The sequence below is a fragment of the Triturus cristatus genome, chromosome 1_2, assembly GCF_964204655.1.
Source record: "Triturus cristatus chromosome 1_2, aTriCri1.1, whole genome shotgun sequence".
Taxonomy (NCBI): Eukaryota; Metazoa; Chordata; class Amphibia; order Caudata; family Salamandridae; genus Triturus; species Triturus cristatus.
The window spans coordinates 854,657,251-854,669,471 of record NC_140580.1 but is presented as its reverse complement, the minus strand read 5'-3'; the positions used below and the strand labels follow the sequence as shown (position 1 = coordinate 854,669,471).

The window sequence follows — 12,221 nt, the reverse complement described above, 5'->3', positions numbered from 1 at the left end:
TCCTCGTCACTCGTGTGGTCCAGATGCCACAGCTTCGCTGGGGACTCAAAATGGCCGCCGAGAACTCAGGAAATCCGCTTCAGGGGACGCAGGGACTTCGGACTCCGGCAGGAGCGGTGAAGTTTGCAACCGTCGATTAAAGTTACTGGTGCCTGCCAAGCAGGGGAGTCACTCCTCGACTCCAAGGGAGATTCTTCACTCTTCAAGAGATAGTGGAACGTCGAAGGGCCAGGATTCGTCGAAGGGCCAGGATTCTTCTTTGTAGAGCGTCGTCCAGGGTAATCCGGATTGCATTGGCAATGCTTGCTATAGTAGAGTGAAGATAGGGGAGGGACTAGCTCTATGACCACTCCTCTAGGAGGGTCAGGGTAGTGGGTGGTTACACCCACTTCCCTTTGTCCAGTTTCGTGCCAGACCAGGGGCAGGTAGCCCATCGAACCGGTTTGAGCTGGCATATGCACAGAGGAGCCTACTGCTCCCCCAGTGCAGGACTTCTAAGCACTCTAGGAGTGCACCCACCCATCCCCAATACACTAAATCCTGTCTGGGAGGTGGTGACACCTCCCTGTGACAGGATACCTTTTGTTGGGCTTCCTCCACTGCGAGTTTCGGTCAGCAGCAGGAGGGCAGCCCAGTGTCTGTGCTGGTGGCATCCATTTTGTGATGCCAGGGCTCTAGAAGATTTCTACCGTTTAGTACAGTGGGTACATGTCATCCCCTCTAGAAGGGTGGGATCATACTCCCACACCAGTTACTGTTTGACACCAAACACGACCTGTTTTGATGCAGTCATTCCAAAGTTAGCATTTACCGCGAGGTTATAATGCACTTAAGAGTATATGGTTTAACCGCATCCACAAACAGCAGCAGAGAATAGACTCTGCCAGCTGCACAGGGGTCCTGCTCATGCAGAAGCACCCCCTCACATAGTAAACCAAGCACCCTGCCCTCAGGATTGTTAGGGCCTGCAATAGGGGTGGCTGATAGGTTTATATGTGTGTGTGTATGGTGAGATATAGGAACCTATACCTCAGTGAGGAGTGCTAACACTACCTCACACAGGCTGCAGTAGCAGGCCTGTGGTGTCAGATTGTGAATGCTTCCCAGGGGTGGCATAATACATGCTGCAGCCCCTGGTAGGCCTTTGAAGTACCAATGCCCTAGGTACCTAAGGTACCATATACTAGGGGCTCATAAGGTACCACAGTATCCAATCACTAGTGCATCTAATATGCACACCAGTCATTTAAGGGAGTAAGAAGATAGGCTGGGGTCCTGGATGGCAGGATTCCAGCCAGACTAGTCGAAAACCATTCAAACACCAGGAAAAAAGTGGTGGCAACCATATAGTCAGATTCCACCTTCCTACAGATATCACTAACTTTATTCTCTTAAATTTCTCAACAACTACTGAACTGATTTAACCAAATAACAAAAAGCACAATCTGCGGACCAAAAGCTAGCTTTCTACCAAATTTGGTGTAATACAGTCCAGCGGTTCAGGCTGCAGGCGTCTAAAGAGTCTATGGTAATTTGCATGGGTAATGCAGTTTTTTTTACACACACGCCCCCCCACCACGTTTTTTTTTTCTCTGACCCCGCTGGACACAACTTCTACCTGCAGATTCCTTAGCTTTGAACTTCCCAGGTGTCAGACTGGTTTCAGAATCATTGCATAAGCATTACACCTGTGCGCCATTGGGTGGCTCAGTTTGACTATACGTGGCATCGTCCGCGCAGGACGTGATGTCTGCATCACCTGTATAGGTGCCACCCAGGCAAGCGAACGTCAGTTCTTTTCTTTCTGTGCCAGTTAGCTCTGATCTAGAGAAGATTGACCCCTGGCCTCCTGCATTCTGTTGACAAATCATGCCAGATGGCGTCTGAGGGCTCTGCAGTGCAACCTGATGTTCCAGTGGGCTCAGCATCAGCGAAATCTCTCTGATAGGGTCAGAAATACTTGCAGTCGTGGCTAACAAACCACGATTGGGTCAGAGGTAGACCCCTCTACTTTCCACAACTGGCTCTCACAGTAGGTACAGATGTATCCCTTCTGGGATCGGATGGCCATCTGGGAGAGGTTAAGATGAGAGGACTCTGGTCTCCAGTGGAGTCAGGTCTCCATATCAACTTGTTGGAGCTTTGGGCCATCTGACTAGCGTTGAATGCATTTGTTCCCTCTGTCTTGGGGAATTTGGTGCAAGTGTTCACAGACACCCTACCTGCATGTGGGGCTGCTACAAGCAGGGTGGTGTGTGGTCGTGGACCCTTTGTAAGGAGGCCCTGCGTCTCTGGACATGGGTGGAACAGCAGGGCATAATCCTGGCGATTCAACACCTGGCAGGTTGTCTGAATGGCAGGAAGGGTGACCTCAGCCATTGATACCTAGCGGATAACGAATGTAGTCTCCGCTCTGAAGTGGCACAAGGTCTCTCTCAACAGTGGGGAGAGCCTTTGTTAGATCTGTTCGCCCTCAAAGAGAACATGCAATGTCAACGATATGGTGCGCTGGAGTTTCCAAGGTGGCTAGCGCTCGGTGACACTTCATGACGAGTTGATCTCAGGCCTTCTGTATCCCTTTTCGCCCATACCACTTCGGCCCAAAATCTCAAGAAGATCAAGAATGGCCGGGTCCAAGTCATTCTTCTGGCTCCGGACTGGGCATGGAGAGTCTAGTTTCCCAAGCTTCTTAAAATGATCATCGATTCTCTGATCAGGCTGCCCCTTCAGGAGGATCTTCCATCGCAGCAGAAGAGGATCGTCCACTCGAACCTGTTGGCTTTCTGCCTACTTGAAGGAGATTGAGCAGCGACAGTTGATAGCTTTCGACCTTCCTCCCGAAGTCTGTAAGGTTATCTTTGCGTCCAGACGGACCTCCACCAAGATGATATACGCCTGTCGTTGGCAACTTTAAAAAAAATATTGTATGAAAAGTCTATTGACCCCCCTTTCTTCCTCTCTTTCTGATATTCTTCTCTTTATTCTTACCCAGCAGAGCTCTGCTCTAGGCAGTCTCAAAAGTTATCTTTCTGCTCTGTCCGCGTTACTGCAGCTGCCCAAACAACCCACATTATTTAAGGGACCTCAACCTAGTTCTCACATTTCTTATGTGCACTACCTTTGAGCTGCTTCATAATTGCCCCCTCTGGTTGCTGGCCATCAAGAACATATTCCTAGAGGCTATTTCATCTGCCAGGAGGGTGAGTGAGCTTCAGGCTTGATCTTTCAAGGCTCCCTATCTCATGATGTTCCCGGATAAGGTGGTGCTTCACACCGAGCCTCATTCCTTTCTAAAGTGGTGACTCCATTTCATCTGGGTCAGTCGGTCTCCCTACCTACCTTTTTTGCTCCTCCGCATTCCTCTATGGAAGAGGAGCGTCTCCATCGTCTGGACCGAAAAAGAGTGTTGTCGTTCTACCTTGAACGCACAAAAGAGTTTCGGGTGGATGACCAACACTTTGTGGATTATGTAGGAGCAAAAAAAGGGGCGGGCAGCACAGAAACTAACCATTTCATGCTGGATTGTTATCTTTATTAAGATCGGCTACACCCTGGGAGGGAAGCAGCCTCCTGAGGGCTAACAGGCCCATTCCGCCAGGGGAAGGCTGCGACCACAGCGCTAGCTCGTGAAGTCCCTTTTCTGGATATCTGCCATGCTGCAATGAGGACTACACTGCACACGTTTGCTAAACACTACTGCCTGGACTATCCTGCCGCAAGGACAGGCATTTCGCCTGTTTGGTCCTTCTGGACTTTCTGGTCTAATAATCTGTCAGTAGACTACCGTCAGAAAATATGGTATGGGTATCTATTAAAATGTAAGGAATCTGCAGCTAGAAGCCTCTATAAGATGAACAAGTTACTTACCTTCGGTAATGCATTATCTGGTAGCAACAAAATCTAGCTGTAGATTCCTTACATACTCACTCCTCTGAGACCTAAATAGTGTCTCTCAGATTGCCTTGACGCTGGGCCCATCGGGACTTCAGATTCCATTGCAGAACCACCGAATGTGCCACCTGGCGTAGCTGACTAGGAGGAAGGAAGAGGCTAAGAAGCCTCATTGTGATCCAGGAATGAGCCTGAAATATTGGTACTTCCCAGCTATCCTGGACTTGTTGAGGTAGAGGGAAGGCCCTGAACTCCACTGTGTCCGGGATTACTCAAATGAATGGAAGCCTTTGTGAAGGAGTCAGATGGGACTTTGGCTCAATGATAGTGAATCCCAACGATGTCGAGAGGTTCACAGTCAGTCAGAGGTTGTCTATGACTGACTGCAGTGAGCCCGCCTTCAACATCCAGTTGTTGAGGTATGGTAATATTGGTATCCCGGACCGCTGAAGATGGGCAACCATCATCATCATTACTTTAGTGAACACCCAAGGTGCACTGGTGAAGCTGAAGTAGAGCACAGCAAACTGAAAATGCTTGTGCGCTACCTTGAATCGCACACGACGTCTGTGGAACTGCAGGACTGGTATATGAAAACACGGATCTGGCTGGTCCACGAACAACAACCAAAGGTTGTGACCACATTCCATCTGGGTCAATGCATCACGTTGCATACCTTCTTTGCTCCTCGCATCCCTCTAAAGAGGAGGAGCGTCTCCACCGACTGGACCCAAAAAGAGTGTTGTCATTCTACTTTGACCGCACAAAAGCGTTCTGGATGGACGGCCAACTCTTTGTGGGGTTTGTGGAAGCTAAGAAGAGATGGGTAGTGCAGAAGAGGACCATCTCTCTCTGGGTCGTTCTTTGCATCAAGATCTGCTATAAACTGGCAAAGAAGCAGCCCCCTGAGAATTTGGGGGCCCATTCCACCGGGGGAAGGCTACGACTACAGTCATGGCTCACTGTGTCCCAGTCCGGGACATCTGTCGGGCAGCAACGTGGGCATCTTTGAACACGTTTGGCAAACACTACTGCCTGGACAGTCAGTTCTGCAGGGACGGGCATTTTGCCCGTTTGGTCCTGCAGGGCTTCCTAGTTTGAGTTATTGGTCCGCAATCCACCGCCGGGATGGTATGGCTTGGGAATCTAATTCAAAGGTAAGGAATCTGCAGCTAGAAGTCTATCGGATGAACAAGTTACTTACCTTCGGTAACGCATTATCTGGTAGAAACTAGCTGCAGATTCCTTACAGCCCCACTCAAGCCTCCCCGCTTTGCAGACTAATGTTGTAAAGCTAGGTGTACTCCCCTTTCCGGGGCCCTAGTTTGTTCACTACTACGTCAGTTACTTCGTGGCTCTGTGCTTCTGGCATAGAATAAACTAAAAGTATTGACGTCCACGCACCTGGGTGGCACCTGTTGTCGCAGTCCAACGTCCTCAGGGTCGCACGATGCTGTAAGGGGTCCACCTCCCGATAACCCCTTGGTCTGGTATGTATATGACAGACACAGAAGGGTGATCAGGCGAGGGAAGGAAAGGAAGGGGACTGCGGGGAGGGAGATCTGAAAGAGAAATCACAAGCGATTTGGTTAAGACAACCCCTAAAACTCCCGTACTCCACGTTTCCCCTTTTTTCCCCTGCTGTACCTGTAAATTAAAGAAGGCACTCCTGCCTGGGAGACCTGGAGAGCCGAGGATCAAGACTGTTCAGAACCTGTAGAAAGGGACACGGTTTAGCCTGCGAATACCCCCTATAGACAGCAGCCCTCTGGTCCTTTCCCAGAACAAATGAACCTACCACAAATCTGGAACCTCGGATTTAACAGGGGGAGGGGGATGGACGTATGCCAGAAGTCTCCTCTCCGCCCCTGTTTAGAATACAAAGAAACAATTGAGGTGCAGCGAAGCGTCAGACCTGAATAATGCCTGCCGCTCCTTCCACGGATTCTGCACGAACCCCCAGCGCCATTCCCATGCTTCTGGGAGGGCGCTAACCAAAGGCAAGAACCCCTAAGCGTCTTATGGGCAATTCCTAAGATGATCCAGCGGGTGTGCGTTGCACCTTGCCCCTGGAAAGATTCCCACTGTTTGTTACGCACTAGGGGCGACTCTGTTCCTTTGAGTCGCTATTTACAACCAACCACAACCATAATCAGAAGTTACACCGCAAAGGCGATTCCGCAATGCCTCGGAAGGCTTCCAACGGAACCGCAGCGGTAAAGTCACAAACTTGCTCGTCGCAAGGACCGGAAACACTATTCACAGCTAAGCACAACACGATTAGCGAAAATGCAGGGTTGGTGCTGAGCACCCCTACCAGCACGCCAATCGTCCGCTCTCGAACACGTCCTCGCGGGAACCTGGAACCAAAATAACCGGCACCCGCTCGATGCCGGATGTTCCCTTTTCTTCATCTTGGCTTCGAGCGTGATGACGTCGGAGCGTCATCCCGCAATGCGCACCGGGAATTGTAGTTCTTTCTCTCCCGTTTGCCACGGGCTGTCAGTGCTCTCCTGTGAGCCACAACACCTGTATAGGTACCACAAAGTCATAACCGCTGCTACTGACGCCGACAATGTCACGTGGATCCGAATGGAGCCCCCCGACGGCACGCACAAGGGGTATTGCTCAACAAAAGTTTCCAGATCTAGCCTGACATCTGGGAAATTCAAAGGTAAGGAATATGAGCTAGATAGTCTCTACCAGATGATGCATTACAGAAGGTAAGCAACTTGTTCTTTAGAACTATCTAGTTTCATGTACAGCAAGTGTGCCATTTCATAATCCTATAGCCTTGAGCAGTAACCAACTCCTTTCCTCACACCTGTAAATTTCTGTGCCCATTCTGTGTTCTTTCTGGGGTTATTTCTTTGCTTTATTATTTAGTTTCTGTAGCATCATACTCCGATCCCTGTGCCTTAGGAGTTGTTATTGGCTCTCCAGTGCAAGGCAGTGCAATTAACAATTTTGTAACTCATGTAAGCTCCAAGTCCTCCCGGAACCCCAACAATGCTTGAGTGGAGGTTTGCTGCAGTCTTCCTCACAATACTGCTTTTTTCACCTCTGCCAACTCTCCCTGAATGTTTGTATAACTGTATTCATACTCTTGTGTTTGACATCATGAGCATTTTGGAGTATCTCCAAATCCTATTTACCCCTTCTGACTTTACTAGTTCTTTCCCTTTTTTTCATCTGTTTGTGCTCTCGGTCATCGTTAATGATGTTCTTCTAGGCAATCTGCAAAACAAGAGGCCCTTAAAACATGCAGTTTTAAACCTCCAGTCTGTAAAGTGAGCAGTTTCTGGTTTTGCGCTATTTTTCGTTTGTTTTACAAAGTAGTATATCTGAAAGAGACACGTTAGTGATAGGTTCCTTACCTTAGAATTACCTCCAGGCGTCAGACTGGATCCGGAAAGTTTTCGTCAGCAGTACCCATGCGCGTCGGAATGTGGCGTCATGCGGCTCTGCTCCAGAGTAGGTATCGTGATCGCAGGGATGACATTGCAGCAGCTACTTAAACGCTGCCCTCGCACGCTGACGTCAGTTCTTTTTTTTTTTTTCGGCGCCAGCAAGCGCAGATTCGGAGAGAGCGGTACCCCCAGTCAGTTTTTGACTGAGTTTTAGGGACTTTTGTCTGTCTTTTTTGAGTCTATCGACTCCTGGTGCTTAGGGATGCCCGGTTTCAAATCTTGCGAAGTTTGTCCCTGCATGATGTCGGTGACTAACCCACACCGCTTGTGTCTCCACTGCCTGAGCGCGACCGTGCCCCGACTGCCGGGCCATGGCTCCAAAAACTTTGTGAGAGCGGTCCCGAAGGTGCTTGAGGCCCGGGAGTCGGCTGCACGCCGTTCAAGGTCCCTTTCCCGTGGGAGGTCGAGGGACCGGACGCAGAGCTGCCATCATTGTTCGAAGTCTTCGCACTCTGGGTCAGGTAAGACGAAGCACAAGAAGTCGAAGAAGCGCCGTCGCTCTTCGCCCTCCCCTTGCGTGTCGCGTGACATGGCTGAGGGTGCGGGTGGTGCCGCCCCCGTGGCTCCGGCGGACCCTACGCAGTTGCCAATGACCTACCCGCCTTTCCTGGGTCTGTCTGTGACTCCGGCGCAGCTGCAGGACTATATGTCAGCCATGGCTCGCCTCTTTGGCCCGTCTGGCCCCGCGGGTTTGACTGGGGGTCCTCGCCCTTCTTCGTCGTCAGCTCCGACGTCGCCGACCGCTCCGGCCTCGGCGCGAGACCCCCATGGATCCATGCATGGATCACAGCCGACGTCGGTTGACCTCGTACGATCTCCACCGACGTCTACGGCACCGCCGCCGGCCGATGTCGTTCCCAGCTTCCACCCTGACATGGAGACGGTGCCGTACCGGTGTCGATCGACGCCGATGGGGAATTTCTATCCCTTTCTCCATCCTCCTCCTCCTTTTCCACCTGCCCAGCAGATACAGAGGACGGGGAGCACTGGGATTGGTCTGAAGACCTTCTCGCAGCCCAATGAGAGTTAGACCCGGGCAGAGGATTTGGAGGACACAGGTGGACTGGATTTTTCTCCAGAACCTGGCACACTGTCTCCTACAGTGGCTACAGAGGAGGGTGGTACTTATTCAGTGATGTTGCGTAGGGAAGCCTAGGCTCTCTACCTCGAGCTCCCTACAGTGGCCGTCAGGACTAACCTCCTAACAGAAGTGCTTCAGCTGGCGGCTTCCTCTGCGGGGCCACTGCTGCCCTTCAATGATGCACTTTCAGACGTACTTTTGGGCATCTGGTCCAGGCCCAACACAGGGGCTCCTGTGGATATGAACGTGGCCCGACACCATCACCTGGACGACCCCATTTTCCTCTCCCAACACCCTACCCCTGAGAGCTTGGTTGTCCAAGCCTCTGCATCCAGAGCACATTCCCTTCCCCACCTCCGTACAGGAAATCCAAGAAACTGGAGCAGTTTGAGAAGAAAATGTTCTCTTCCGCCAGTTCAGGGTTGCGGTCTGTGAACACCACATGCCTCTTGGGCTGTTATTTCCACTCTGTGTGGGATACGGTGGCGCAGGTGCTGCCTCAGTGTCTGGAGGAGGCCTGGACTGTGCTCTCCCAAGCTATTGCTGAAGGGAAAGATGCAACCAAGTTGACACTGCCGACTCGCTGGGCAGTGGCGTTACGCAGTGACGGCTGGCCAAGGAGAACTGGCTTTTCAGGGGGTGGCCAGAACACACTGATGGACATTCCTTTTGGTGGCACTCGCCTTTTTGGGGACAAGGCAGATAGTGCATTGGAGCGCTTTAAGGACTCGCGGGCTACAGCCAAGTCCCTGGGCCTTTTGGCCACGCGCACTCTTCGGCTTCTGCTTTTCGCTCCTTTTGTGGCCAAGGAAGGAGAGCCCAAACACATTTCTTTCATTTGCCTCCAAACGTTCCTAGTCCGGTGTTTCAGGCCCATCAAATGGCAGGGGGCGGCAGGATTCGCCATCACCTACCCCACTGGTCCACCATCACTTCGAACAGGTGGGTTTTACAGATAGTAAATCTACCCCTCCAGCCATGCCACCTCAATTCCACCGCATGTCGGGAGATCACTTGACACTTCTCCAGCAGGAAGTTGCAGCACTCTTTGCCAAGGGGGCCATCGAGCGCGGTCCGACGCCAGAAGTGGGTCGTGTTTGTTATTCCCACTACTTCCTGGTTCCAAAGAAGGACAAGGGCCTACGTCCTATCTTAGACCTTCGGAATGTCAATCGCTTCCTCCGGAAGGAGAAGTTCAAGATGCTCACTCTTGCTCAAATCTTGTCTGCCCTAGACCCACAAGAGTGGATGGTGGCGTTGGACTTGCAGGACGCTTGCTTTCATATCCCCGTCCTGACGGCCCACTGGCATTACCTGTAGTTCCCGGTAGGCCACGAGCACTTTCAGTTCACTATGCTCCCTTTTGGCCTTACCAGCGCCCCTCGGGTGTAAACGAAAGTGATGGTGGTCGCAGATCAGGGGTTTCAGTCTTCCCCTATCTTGACGGCTGGTTGTTGAAGGTGGGCTCGCCCCAGGCAGTAGTCTCCCACCTCCAGACTACGGCCGACCTCCTGCATTTGCTGGGGTTCTCCATCAACGTACCGAAGTCACACCTGATTCCCTCTCAGAAGCGCCTCTTCATCGGAGCGGTTCTGGACACGGCGCAGTTTTGGGTTTATCCTCCCGAACAGCGAGTCCAGGACATTCGGGCTATGATTCTGATCTTTCGGCCCTTGTCCTGGGTTTCGGTCAGGATGACCTTGAGGCTGCTAAGCCTCATGGCCTCCTGCATCCTGCTCACCAATCATGCCAGATGGCATATGCAGGCTCTGCAGTGGGACCTGAAGTTCCAGTGGGCGCAGCATCAAGGGAACGTCCAGATCTCGGAGGGCACTGCACGACAATTGCAGTGGTGGCTCACGAACTAGCATTGGGACAGCGGCAGATTACTCTCCCTTCCCCAACCGGAGCACACAGTGGTGACGGATGCGTCCCTCCTCGGATGGGGCGGCCACATGGGAGAGGCGGAGATCAGAGGCCTCTGGTCTCCGGCAGAGTCCAGGCTTCATATCAAACTTCTGGAGCTCTGGGCGATCCTACTTTCACTGAAAGCATTCCTTCCCTCTGTCAAGGGGAGAGTAGTGTAGGTGTTCACAGACAACACCACATCCATGTGGTACTGCAACAAGCAAGGCGGGGTGGGCTTGTGTACCCTTTGTGAGGAGGCTCTGCGTCTCTGGACATGGCTGGAACACATGGCAGGTTCTTTGAACGCCAGGTCGGACGAACTCAGGTGCATGATGGATTACGAATGGTGTCTTCACTCGGAGGTGGCGCAAGGTCTCTTTCAACAGTGGGAAGAGCCTTGGTTAGATCTATTCGCCACCGAAGAGAACGCGCAATGTCAGCAGTTCTACGCGTTGGAATTTCCTAGGTGGTACTTGCTCGGCGACGCTTTTCGTCACGATTGGAGTTGCTGTCTATTGTACGCCTTTCCGCCTATGCCACTTCTACCCAGAGTGCGGAAGAAGATCAGGCGCGATCAAGCCTAAGTCATTTTTGTGGCCCCAGGCTGGACACAAAGGGTTTGGTATCCCGAGCTACTCAGTATGAGCGTGGAATCCCCGATCTGACTGCCTCTTCGGGGCGATCTTGTGTCGCAGCAGCAGGGGACAGTCCTCCACCCGAACCTGTCCAGCCTCCACCTCCTTGTTTGGCCTTGCGTGGAGATTGCGCGACGACAATGGATTCCATTTGATTTGCCTTGTCTGTGATATCATTCTGGCAGCCAGGCGTCCCTCCACTAAATCGGTGTACGCCTCCAGGTGGAACAAATTTGTGGCATGGTGCACAGCAAAGGCTGTGGATCCCCTTTCTGCTCCTCTTTCATAAGCCCTTTTGTTAATTCTTTCCTTGGCCCGGCAGGGCTCTGCTCTGGGCACTATTAAGGGCTACCTTTCTGCAATTTCAGCCTTTCCCAGGCTCCCTGATCAGCCCTCTCTTTTCAAGTCCTCTGTTGTAAATAGATTTCTCAAAGGCATTACTCATCTTTTCCCTCCTATTCCTTTTGTGATGCCCCAGTGGGACTTGAATCTGGTTCTTACCTATTTCTTACCTATTTGATGTGCGCTCCCTGCCACTGCACAACTGTCCTCTTCGAAGACTGCTTTCCTGGTTGTCATCACCTCCGCTAGGCGCATGAGTGAGCTCCAGGCTCTTTCCTGTAAACCTCCTTTTCTGTCTGTTCATCTGGACAAAGTTGTGCTCCGAACTCGTCCTTCCTTTTTGCCAAAGGTTGTTACTGCCTTCCATATCAGGCAATCTATCACCTTGCCCACTTTCTTTCCGCCTCCGTACCCTTCCAAAGAGGAAGAGAGGCTCCACCGTCTGGACCCCAAACATGCACTCTCGTTTTAACTGAATCGCACACAACAGTTCCGGGTGGATCACCCGCTCTTTGTTGGCTACGTAGACGTTAAGAAAGGCTGGGCTGTACACAAGAGAACTATCTCCTGCTGAGTCGTCTTGTGTATAAAAGCCTGTTATTCTCTGGCTAAAAAGGAGCCTCCTGTGGGGCTACGCGCCCATTCCACTGGGGCGACAGCAGCTACTACCGCATTGGGACGTGGTGTCCCCATGCAAGACATCTGTCAGGCAGCCACGTGGGCCTCGCTGCACACTTTTACTAAGTATTATTGCCTTGACAGCCAAGTCCGGAGAGACTGATTCTTTGGCCTTTCTGACTTTCTGGTGTGATCTTGTTTCGCAGGCCCACCACCGGAGTTTGTATTGGTAGGGTATCTATTCTAAGGTAAGAAATATATCACTAACGTGTCTCT

The 12,221-nt window shown here is 51.7% G+C and overlaps 1 protein-coding gene across 14 annotated transcripts in view; it reads left to right on the top strand.

Moving 5' to 3' along the window:
* UBR4 (ubiquitin protein ligase E3 component n-recognin 4) overlaps positions 1-12,221 on the top strand; it is a 1,980,383-nt gene that overhangs the window by 1,544,246 nt on the left and 423,916 nt on the right. The window lies entirely within an intron of this gene.